The sequence below is a fragment of the Macrobrachium nipponense genome, chromosome 6, assembly GCF_015104395.2.
Source record: "Macrobrachium nipponense isolate FS-2020 chromosome 6, ASM1510439v2, whole genome shotgun sequence".
Classification (NCBI taxonomy): Eukaryota; Metazoa; Arthropoda; class Malacostraca; order Decapoda; family Palaemonidae; genus Macrobrachium; species Macrobrachium nipponense.
The window spans coordinates 127,697,126-127,709,625 of record NC_061108.1 but is presented as its reverse complement, the minus strand read 5'-3'; the positions used below and the strand labels follow the sequence as shown (position 1 = coordinate 127,709,625).

Sequence of the window (12,500 nt, the reverse complement as noted above, 5' to 3'; positions counted from 1 at the left end):
GTATGTGTAATTGAGCTGACAATGACTTTAGTAACATGATAAAAAACGTTGCTTTTCACGAACGGTGTGTAATTTTATGTTAACGAAAGCATATACCCTCGAAAATCTGATCGATGACTCCGAAGGAAATAAGAACAAAGAACTTCGGTTTGTGTTAGATTTAGAAGTTTTGACTTCGAAGTAGGCCTATAGGTAAAGGGGGTAAGGCCGCAATTAATATTCTTGACCTTGAATGCGCCGTGGCCTTCTAGGCCGGTAATGAGATTCCCACCTCCTGCCGAAGGAGCAGATTGAAGGAAAGCTTAAACTTTCTTCAGAAGTGCCACCGGAGAGACCTACTACGAATCTACCTGTTAATGGTGAGATCAATAGCGAGAGTTGACGAAAGGACAGGGCGTCACTTCCGAATCTAATTGTACTTCTCGAGTTCGGTTGCATTTCGTCGTCGTCGCCTGGTATGTTTTACAAAGGTAAGTCTTCCCCTGTGGAAAACAGGTAGCCAATAGGCCTAGCTTTCTTTGGGGGGAGGGGTAGGTTATATAGTTAATTGGAAATTGCTTGCGTGTGTGGTCGCATGTAAGCGGCTGCTTCACCTTTGTCGATGTAATGGTTGCTATTATTTCTCTCTCTCAAATATCAAGAATAATTATATACATTCCTCACTGGGATGGCGGTTTGTTATTGGTAGTAGAACTCTCTCTCTCTCTCTCTCTCTGTATGTATTTACATATGTATATATATATATATATACATATATATATATATACATATATATATATATATATATATATATATATATATATATATATACACTTACACACACAAACTTAAGGCAATGCTCCCAACTTAAGTACAGGGTAATGATGGCTATTGATTGCTGACCAAATATGAATAGGGGAATCCATAAAAATGGTTTCGAGTACGTTTCCAGGGAATGACGGGATTGCCTCTTAGTGTTATTCTGGAATGTCGGGAGGCAGCATTTTTGTCATGAACTTATTTTCCCCACAAAATGAAATCATCGGCCTCGTGTGGCCGAAGCTTATTGAATAAACTTCCCAAGTCTCCGCCTACAGTAATAACCCGTTTCGTAATATTTTAAGGTTACTATTGCCCTCTGTATCTTTCTATATCTTCAGCTTATTTATGTCATCCTTGTGAAAGATATTGCGTGCATTCGTTTTTTAGCGAGAACTGAAATAACTTGTTCAGAGCGGTTTTGTTGGTACTACAATATTTTCTTCGATGTGGAATGCGATAAGGTTCGCCATCATTGGTTGGCCAGCTGCATTTGGTAGCACGCGTTTTCTCACCTTCCTACACTCGCCGCCATACTATTTATTGGACGACTTAAAACTTTATCCAGCGGAATAGGCCTATGTGCATTTAGTTATATGTCATTTATACGTTTTGTCATTTACACGCTTTATTCGAGTAAACAACTGATATTAGCATAAGCATAAAGAAAAATGGGAATATATAAAGGCTATGTTCCGATTAGGGAATTTTTTGGTAGCTTTATGTTATTAGCCTCCATGAAAAATGTTTTGTAACGTAGCCAACATTTGGTAACAGAATTGAAAGCCTCGAAGTTAGTCATCTTCCTCAATGCAGTAACACCTTTTGCTTACACAAGAAGGAAGCTACAATACATACTCACTCATGACAACGTAATTTGAATACACACAATGGACCTTTCTGATAACTGCCGAAGCCCGGAGAGCAATATTCAATAACATTTTGAGAAACATTGTCGATTACTATGATGAAAACTATGTAATGTTCAGATTTAGGCCTTTGGCAGGTAGGTCACAAAATGCTCTGTCACACTAACGATTTTTTCGGCATATTGTGATGTCATGCAGCCAATAATAACACCAAATACCTCATGATGTTATATGAACCTCATTGTTTTTGCCGTAAATGGTCACATTTCGTAATTCAGAGCATAGTCAACTTATATCTAAACATAACGAACTTCATACACACAAGAGCCAACATTCTCCAAGCTTGGCCTATGCTAAAACTTTCAACTATTGTTCTACAAAAGGAAAAAATATTTATAATGATTCGCAACTAGCATGTTTTAGGCATACAAGACAAATGTCTTGCTTTTGTTGTAGCTACTGAAATTATACAGCCATGGCTTCTGAACGAAGGTGACGATCTTTTTAATAAATGTACATTGCGATAGTATTAAGGGCAATTCTAAAGGAACATACAGTGACTGACTCTTCAAGGAATAAAACAGTCTGCACAATGGCAATGCATTCTTTAATATAAAAGGCATCAGATGTCGGTAGAAATAGCACGCGTGACAACCCCTCAACCTTAATTTAGTTTTGGCCTTTGATTCGGTGCACTCGTAGGCTATTTAATTTTAAATAACTAAGCGCCTAAATGTTTCACTAGAACCTTAGTCACGTTACGTATTACCGAGTCTTGATTAAACATTTGCTGTCTAAAAGAAGTAATATATGTTAATACCAGCCGACAGAGAACTAGAGTCACATTGAAAATTATTCAAGAGATATGAGAAGGCCCAACAAAGTCGTGAACTGAGGATATGTGGGTTGGTATGGGGGAATCCATACATCACCTGCCTTCGGCGTCAGGGACTACGCTAAGTGGGTGAGGTGGGAGTATGATAAGAGGTACTTACTGATTTCAGCTCGCGCGGAAAATACCTCGACACTAAAAGCTCTGGTTTTCATAACTAGGAAAATTACCTCCTCCCCTCCCACCCGGCCCCTTCCCAAAAATCTTAGATCAACCGTTTTATTATTTTATAGCACATCACCTTGCTGCGTAGCGACTGTCCCACGAACACGCTTGAAGTCATCTTTTATCATTTTGCTCCCAAACTATAGGCCATTTGTTAAAGTTGTTGGTGAAACTGTTGTTAATATTGTTGACCAAACAAGTTTTCGGCAAAATTATTTTCAGATTTACATGGGAAAATAAGAAAATTTGCACTTCCTCTGCTTAACAACCGCTGATAGATTTTTTTAAATATATAAAAACCACAGTAACGTCATAGTTCCACACCTAGGCTTACAACTTAAGACGGCATAGTGTGAAAGGGCCCTTACTCAGACGGTGTCCCACGATTACGAGTTAGCCTAGTTTCGTAAAGCCAGTAAAACCGTTGTCAGCGCGAAGTATTTTTTTCCAGTTTCAAAGTCATGCAAATATTCCGCTCAATAAATACTTCATTGTATTAAAAATATATCATATATAATTGTATTGATATGTCACATACAAAACTACATCTTAAAGATAAGGTACGGTGTACCAGAATGTTCATATCGGTAGAAAGCACGTGGATCAGAGAGAGAGAGAGAGAGAGAGAGAGAGAGAGAGAGAGAGAGAGAGAGAGAGAGAGAGAGAGAGAGAGAGAGAGAGAGAGAGAGAGAGAGAGAGAGAGAGAGAATCAGTATGTTAGGAATTTTTTCTCTGTCATGTTAAAATTACACCCGTATTTTGTGAATTTCAAAAACAAAATTGCATTTACAGATTCGATTTTTCGATCATATTAGTCTTCGTAAGCGCTTGGTGAAGTGGTAGATGGCATCCACACCATATCATAAACACAACGGCAATTTATCACAGAAACATCACAAATAGGCTGAATATAAATTAACGACTTGTCTGTCGCAACCAGTGCTTTATACAAGTAACCAGTAGCTGCCAAAGGTTCGCTCTCCAATCACGGTCCTTGACTTGTTTTCAACCATGTTCGGGGCATTGGCATGTATGTGATGATAGGTTGCCGAAGTGTGTTTGACTTGCTTTACTTACGTGCTGGGTGTCCATAAAGTCCCAGTACCATTCAAAGCAATAAATACTTGTAATGGCACTGGGATTTTATGGACACCCTATATTGTCTAGCACATTTTTACCATGGATTCATACTTTGCCCCGGTTGTTTTCGATATATCTGTGCTTGTGTGGCGCCTTTAGACACATTTCCACAAATATATATGAAAGGCCTAGGGTTTTTGATTAATAATATATTGCCAATATGTTCGCTATGACCTATGGAATGTGAAGAACAGAGCAGAAGCAACGACCCGAGAAAAGCTGACGAATATATATATATATATATATATATATATATCTATATATATATATATATATATATATATATAGTTATAATATATATATGGTGAGAGCACGCTAAAAAACCAGGCGCGTATTGATTGATTGGTGTTCATCATTTTGTGTATTTTTTTTATGTTGGTACAAAATTTTCATGTCTATTCAAATTTAATATAATCTTAACAATCACATGACAATGTTTTCTAAAATTCCACTTGACTAGAATCAGTTTCTGACGAAATATCAAATTCCTTAGTAGGCATATGAGTCTACATATTGCTCTATAGAGATATTGATTTATATTTCATCTGATTTCTTTTTGTGAAGGTCGATGGAGCGGGACTTGGAATGTCCTTGAGTAGTAAAGGTTAATGTGAGAGAGAAAAGCGGAGGAAGAAAAGAAGGAAGCCTCCAAAGATGGCGATTAGCCTTCCATCCAAAAGGGAGGAGCACTGTTGACAATGACACGTGGCATACATTTGGGAGGCTATCGAAATAACCAGTGTTGTTGAAGTAGTAAAATGAACGATTGCAGGCCGTGTAACGAACTGAAAAACAAAAATAATTCTGAACAAGTAACTGTAAATAATAATGATATCATAATAATAGTACCATAACTCAGTGAATCAGGCTTCTTTGCTTATCACCCGTAAGAAATTACCGTTAGCTGTGGCATATTTTGAATGTACGTAAACTGTGCTATAAGGAGGACTTTGTTACTTAGACCCATGTGTTATTTCATAGAATGCTAGACCCATGCAGCATTACTGCAGTAATAATGCCAGTGATATAGGGTAAAGGATGCGTCTTCAGATAAAATAGAATAAAAACTAAGTAACGCAACAGACTATTTATAAATGCTGTAGAGAGACGCTCACACCACGAGTGAGAGCCTGTTGGATGAAAAACGTCTTTTATAGGATTACCTTCGGTGGCCCGATTTTTTTTTCTTCTTTTTAATTCTCTCCCGCTTGGTGTCCTTCACAAACTCTGATCAGTAACTTACTCTGATGGCATATAGAACATTGTTGACGTGGGCATCCACAAGGATAGGCTTATTTCTAATGATCTTGGATATATTATTGAACTTCCCTTCGAGAGTCTGGATCGTTTAATATTGATGCTTCTATAAATGAACCTACTTGAAACGCTCAACTTCCTCTCTCTCTCTCTCTCTCTCTCTCTCTCTCTCTCTCTCTCTCTCTCTCTCTCTCTCTCTCTCTCTCCACACTGAGGGTATGCTCGCTTACATATTTGTATTTATATGCACAGCACACAACCCCAGTATAGTTAAAGCGAAGAACAGCTTATCTGTGATGTATGTTAGCTAACCCATGTTAATGTAGGTAGTCTATGAAGGCAGCGAAGGTCAAAAAATAAACTGGATTAGTTTTATAGCTCAGAAATTACGTAGAGATCCAACATATCGATGTGAGGAGTCGGTCATACGATCAAATATTTAGAAATGACTCTTGAATGCTTCTAAGGACTGACCCTACGTCTAATTTATGCGTCGCTAATGGCGTTTATCAGCATTTTGATGAACGTTTAATTTACGGAGTATATTTGTGGGCACGAACTTATTTTTTGTTGATGAGTCTGCCTTATTCCTTGTCCTTCACTTGATTTTCTTTTTATCTTCATTTGTGACTCTTCACAGACATTCTGTCTCGATTGACGATTGGCTCTATTCTTCTTAGAGTGAATTATGATAGAGAGATAGAAACCTGTCCCTGTAAGTAGCCATGTATGGAGGACTCCTTTCAAATAAATAAATAAATCAATAAATAAATGAATATATATATATATATATTATATATATATATATATATATATATTATTGGGAGGGAATGTTTTTATAATAATAATAATAATAATAATAATAATAATAATAATAATAATAATAATAATAATAATAATAATAATAATAATAATAACAGAAGAAAGCAGGCAGGTCGTAAATTTCGCACAATCAATTAACTAAATAAAAGAAAAAACGTAAAACACTAAGTAATTCAAAGGCGGAATTAAACAGACGAAAGAAGAGTTAGATATATTTTACGCCTAATCTCTTAACGCTTCCCCCACCCCCACTTCTTCTCTCTCTCTCTCTCTCTCTCTCTCTCTCTCTCTCTCTCTCTCTCTCTCTCTCTCTTTGGTGATGAAAATGGAAAATCATGCCACCAGTAATGCCTACATTAATAAGGGAGAGATATTGGCATATATTTGATGGACATCTGATTATATTCTGCATTTTGCATAATTCCGAACGCAAGGGGGCTAAAGATATCGTTACCTGTACTTCGCAGGAGCTGACAATCACACGAGAGAGAGAGAGAGAGAGAGAGAGAGAGAGAGAGGAAGGGGGGAGGGCGGTTGAGAGATTAGGCGTAAATTATATCTTGCTCTTCTTTCGTCTTTTTAATTCCGCCTTTGAATGACTTAGTTTAACGTTTTTTTTTTTCTTTTACTTAGTTAATTGATTGTGCGAAATTCAAGGCCTGCTAGCTTCTTCTTCTTCTTATTTATTATTATTATTATTATTATTATTATTATTATTATTATTATTATTATTATTATTATTTTATGATATTCCCTCCCATATTTCCTTTTCTTTTTATCTCATACCTGTCTCCTCTTCTATGTGCCGCTGTTTATTACAATAATAATAATAATAATAATAATAATAATAATAATAATAATAAATAATAATAATAATAATAATAATCACTCATTGATGTCGCAATACCATGGGACACCAGAGTTGAAGAGAAAGAGAGGGAAAAAATGGATAAGTATCAAGATCTGAAAATAGAAATAAGAAGGATATGGGATATGCCAGTGGAAATCGTACCCATAATCATAGGAGCACTAGGCACGATCCCAAGATCCCTGAAAAGGAATCTAGAAAAACTAGAGGCTGAAGTAGCTCCAGGACTAATGCAGAAGAGTGTGATCCTAGAAACGGCACACATAGTAAGAAAAGTGATGGACTCCTAAGGAGGCAGGATGCAACCCGGAACCCCACACTATAAATACCACCCAGTCGAATTGGAGGACTGTGATAGAGCAAAAAAAAAAAAAAAAAAAAAAAAATAATAATAATGATAATAATAAAACAAGCTTAAGTTTTCTTGAAGTTTAATGGAAAAAAATGCTCATTTGTGCTAAGAATTTTAGAACTGTCATCAAGTACATAAGGTATTCTTTTTACCATTCCCTAATCAAAGCTGATTTGATATAATAGGACGTTAATCAGTTATTTAAAGCTAAAAATGGTGTATTTAAATTGTTTCAAGAAACCTCTACTCAGCTGTTCGTATTTTCATTACATTTTGTTTCAAGCCGATATGATTTTATAAATATTTTATAAATACCATCCTTGTATACAACAAATTTTTTTTTGTATATACAAGCCTTTATACATTCACTCTGTATACACTGTAACGCCAGAATTCGTGGATTAATCGTAATTAACCTATTCCATCTTGATATTCTGCTACACTCATTAATAAGGTGGCATTGATGAAATATTGAGTTCAGGATGATCAATAAAAGTCCATTGGGAGAGTGGTTGCTCAGTTAAAAATTAAGTAGGAGAGTAGATAATTAAAGAGTAGATAGTAGATAGCTTCAGGTAAAAAAGAGATCGAAGGTCTTGGTGTGAAATCCTTAAGGTCCTTGTACGAGATTTAATATTTAATTTTGCTGATACGAATGAGATAGTTGATATTGAACGAATTAAAAAAAGATGACTGTTCCAACTCGAGTATTTTGTTTTAAGTGGAACAGAGGAAAATTGACAAACGCGGTACCTTCATGGTTATGTAGACGACAACAATAATGTGTCGGATATCTTTTGAATGACCTGGAAGTATTTCCAAGATTTCTACTTTTTCCAAGCATAGTTTACATAATATTATGTTAGTCACTCGTATTGGGAAATGAAGTTCACGTGAATGCAGGGGCCAATTCAGTTAAAAAAAAACTATGGGGGTCAAGCATGACAGTCGAGAACTTGCAGCATATATATATATATAATATATATATATATATATATATATGTAATATATATGATATAATTATCTATATATATATATATATTATATATATATATATATATCATAAGCAGGTTGCAATGAAGAAAATGCCCTTTCCTATGTCAAATGCTGAATTAATACACGCCGGCAACTCATCACACTCATTAAAACATGTTGAATAAAAGTCAAAGACTTATTTAAACTGCCAATTAGTCGTTGACTTGTATTCAACTTGTGATGTGTTTGCGATAAGTTGCCGACGTGTTTTTACCTTGACCTGTGAAGATAAGCAATATGTGGGTGACCATATAGAATTCCAGACGCTGGTGGCACAAATTACTTAGCGCCAGGTCCTAACAGCAAGATTTCTGAGGTTCACAAAGCTAACAGAGCGATCCAAGACTTTTGGAAAATATGAGAAAGTTGAAAATGAAATAAAAGAACGTGTTTACGTTTAGTGCGAGTTAGTTCCCGAAACAAAAATGCCAAGATAGTTTTTTTTTTTCTTTTCTTTTTTTTATGTTGAAGCCGGCAAGAATGATAAACCCCCTTTTTTTCGTCTATCCATGTAGGACAGAATTATTAAGAGAGAGAGAGAGAGAGAGAGTTTTAATACCAAATAAAAATATTCAGTATTTAAATTGACCGGATGGTGAAGTTTCAAGCAAAGAGGCATGCCAAGTAATCATCATCATCTTTTAATAAATGCTTTAAATCCCTCGTACAGATATTATAGGCGCCTCAGTGGCGTGACCGGTATGGTCCTGGCCTGCTACATCGGTAGCCGCGAGTTCGAATCTCGTACATTCCACTGAGGTGTGAGAGATGTGTATTTCTAGTGGTGGAAGATAGAAGTTCACTCTCGGCGTGGTTCGGAAGTCACGTAAAGCCGTTGGTCCCGTTGCTGAATAAACACTGGTTCCATGCAACGTAAGAACACCATACACACTATACTCTGTTTTTTTCCTTCTGTCCATCCGTCTGTGGTGTTTTTGTATGGTAACACTGCGTCCCGGGCTTTAAATAGTTACGCTATGTGTAAGTTTTAGGTAAATAAAAGGATATCTGGGTGTACATTTGCAACTGAAAAGTGTTTTAATAATTTACTGTATGCGAATTACACCGTTAATATTCGAAATAGGATATTGTTATTATTGTTGAATATAAGCTGAATGTAACTATCTAAAGCCCGGGACGCAGTGTTACCACACGCAAACACCACAGGCGGATGGACAGATGGAAAAAAACAGAGTATAGCAATAGAGATATTACAAATACACGGTTACCATTCATGGCATAAGACCGATTTCCGTCCTGTAGAGTTATGACGGCTTACGCACACCGTGGAATGAATTGCGTGATAGGTACGAGACATGAAAAATCTGTGGAATTTTCCTTCCGAAAGAACCCTCACCTTACACAAGAAATGAATATATTAAAGGTCCTACTACTGGTGGTTACTCACGTAATAGTAATAGTAGAAATAATAGTAGTAGAAATAGTAGCGGTAGTGGTAGAAGTGACCCAGGTATTGAAGTGCATGCGTATTGATATTTGGCGAACGTTCTATTTCTTAATTTAAATGAGTAATTTAAAGATAATACATTGAAGATAATACAATCAAAAGTCGTTCGGGTGAAAAGTACAAATAAACTTTGCCTTTCTCGAAAAGAAAGCAACAGTTCTTTTTCAATTCAACAAAAAAGAGCCTAGGATTGCAATAGCCTCGCAACTGCCATTTTTCTTTATATGTTTTGTCTAATTATGAGCATTAACGATATATTTAATTGATCAGAAACTTGTAAGCTCGGTGAATTTAGTCCTGGTGTAATTACTATATATATATATATATAATATATATATATATATATATATGTGTGTGTATATATATATATGTGTGTGTATATATATATATATGTGATAATATATATATATATATATATATATATATATATATATAATATATATATATAAGTCATATCACATTTCCGTGATTCACATACATATATCGAGCTACAATGTCCTTTAATATCTAATTCGCTCTACCTCGGAATTAATATATTTTCATATATGCTTAACCGAAGAGGAATTTTTTCTCGATAATAGACTTGCCTGGACTCGGGCGCAAACCCATGGAGCCTTTCAAATCCAGGAACGTCAGTGAAGCTTTTACCGAGGTAGAGCGAATTAGATATTAAAGGACATTGTAGCTCGATATATATATATATATATAATAATAATAATTTGATTCTCAACCGTAATTATGTTCGTCGTATGTAGCTTAGGTGTATAATTGTACAGCTGAGGATAAATTTATAAATATATATGTTGTATATATACGTATATACATTTTTTCTTTAGTAGCGTTATGGGTTTTTGTCTTTATGAATGGCCTCTTACAGCCTATTATACAGTTTGTCATTAGGGTGTGTCAAAGCTCCCCTGCGTAATTGACCATAGGAGGAAATTTGTCCTTCCCTAACCTTGAAGACGCCTTGTTAAATCTTACGTAACTTGACCTAGGTGTCTTTTCTGTTGTTTCTTACTGAACAGATACAAGGTCAACCATTGTATTTAGTGAGTTATTAAGTACTTCTCAAGTTTGTTCTTTGCTGTTAGCAAGGAATGACATCTGTTATTTTAAGAAGTGATAAGAGACCATCATAGTTGCTCAAATTACGGCCGATCGCTGAAGGACGAACAGATAATCAGAAGAGTAACATAAGCATTTTTCATAAAGTGAAAATGCATTTCTTTTTAACAAACAGAAGCCTTCGATAAGTTACTAATTTATATAAGGAGCACCTCGGTGGCGTGGTCGGTATGGTCTTGGCCTGCCACCTCGGTGGCCGCGAGTTTGATTCTCGGGCGTTCCATTAAGGGGTTAGAGATGTGTATTTCTGGCGATAGAAGTTCGCTCTCGACGTGGTTCGGAAGTCATGTAAAGCCGTTGGTCCCGTTGCTGAATAACCACTTGTTCCATGCAACGTAAAAACACCATACAAACATACAAATAATGCAATCATTGGCGATTTCTTTTTATCCGGATCTAGATAATGTATTGTGCCCCAGTCTAGAAAACTAGGCGTTTCTTGCGGTAAATTCATTGACGAAGTAATTCGCAGACCCATAAGAGGAACTATTATACTTTCTGTGATGTAAAATCATAATCTAATGATTGAATTGGACTTTTTATTTCATTTTGATTTTAGGGGAGGGGCAATATTCATTCTAGGAGTGCGTGATTCACTAAACAGGGGCATTTGATGCTACTACTTGTGAACCTTCTCGTAGGTGCACGAAATAGTTAATGCTCTCTCTCTCTCTCTCTCTCTCTCTCTCTCTCTCTCTCTCTCTCTCTCTCTCTCTCTCTCTCTCTCTATATATATATATATATATATATATATATATATATATATATATATCAGCTTACTTTCAGAGGCGTGAATAGGTGAGTTTAGCAAAAGATAAGTTTTAACACTTAAAATATTTTGATATAACGTAAAATAAATAGCAACCCGCTTTTAATAGAATGGCACAGTTTATAAGACTGCTTATATACCCGAATATTTATCGAGGTACTGTTGAGTATTTTATTGTTTTTGTTTATTACGCTTCTCTAAGGGAAGTATAGGGCTTTTCGTTTAAAGTATTTTATTGTTTTTTATTACGCTTCTCAAAAGGAAGTGTTTGGGGAAACTTTAAACGAAGTAAATATCAGGCTGAATTTATACCCCCAAAGCTCTGAATATATACATTCTACACCTCAGATCAGCTTAATAATAAAGTTAACGAGCTATTTTCCCCCACCCCCTTCCCACTGGACGTATTTGTAAATTATTTTATCTTGAATTAAACCTTAGGAAAATCAGGTCCCACAACTTTATCTTTATTCCTGCTGCTTATCGTCAATCTGCTGTCCAGCCTCTCTAACTATTATTGCTTAAACTGTAGGTTATAATACTTTATCTTAATATTCTGGGTATATTTATCTTGCTGTCCAACCACTCCAACTCCTTCTTTCTAATGTCTTAAGCGCTGAATGCCCGACAGTTCCCGAGCGCTGGGCTTGACAGCCTGAATCTTAAATCAATTTTCCCGTAGGGGAGGTAGCGCCGTCAGTGCACCTCATGCGGTGCACTGTAGGCATTATTTATGGTACTTTTCAACCTCCCTTCGACCCCTAGCTGCAACCCCTTTCATTCCTTTTACTGTACCTCCTTTCATATTCTCTTTCTTCCATCTTACATTCCACCCTCTCCTAGCAATTGATTCGCAGTGCAACTGCTTTGACGTTTTCCTAATGTTACACCTTTCAAACCTTTTACTCTCAATTTCCCTTTCAGCGCTGAATGACCT

At 36.0% G+C, this 12,500-nt stretch overlaps 1 protein-coding gene across 1 annotated transcript in view; it reads left to right on the top strand.

Annotated features, from left to right (window-relative positions):
* Positions 1 to 12,500, top strand: part of LOC135216163 (osmotic avoidance abnormal protein 3-like) — a 156,775-nt gene that overhangs the window by 335 nt on the left and 143,940 nt on the right. Inside the window, 1 exon segment of the mRNA XM_064251281.1 lies at positions 1 to 470. This exon segment is cut by the window's left edge and continues 335 nt beyond it. The gene's annotated coding sequence lies outside the window, so the exon portion shown is untranslated.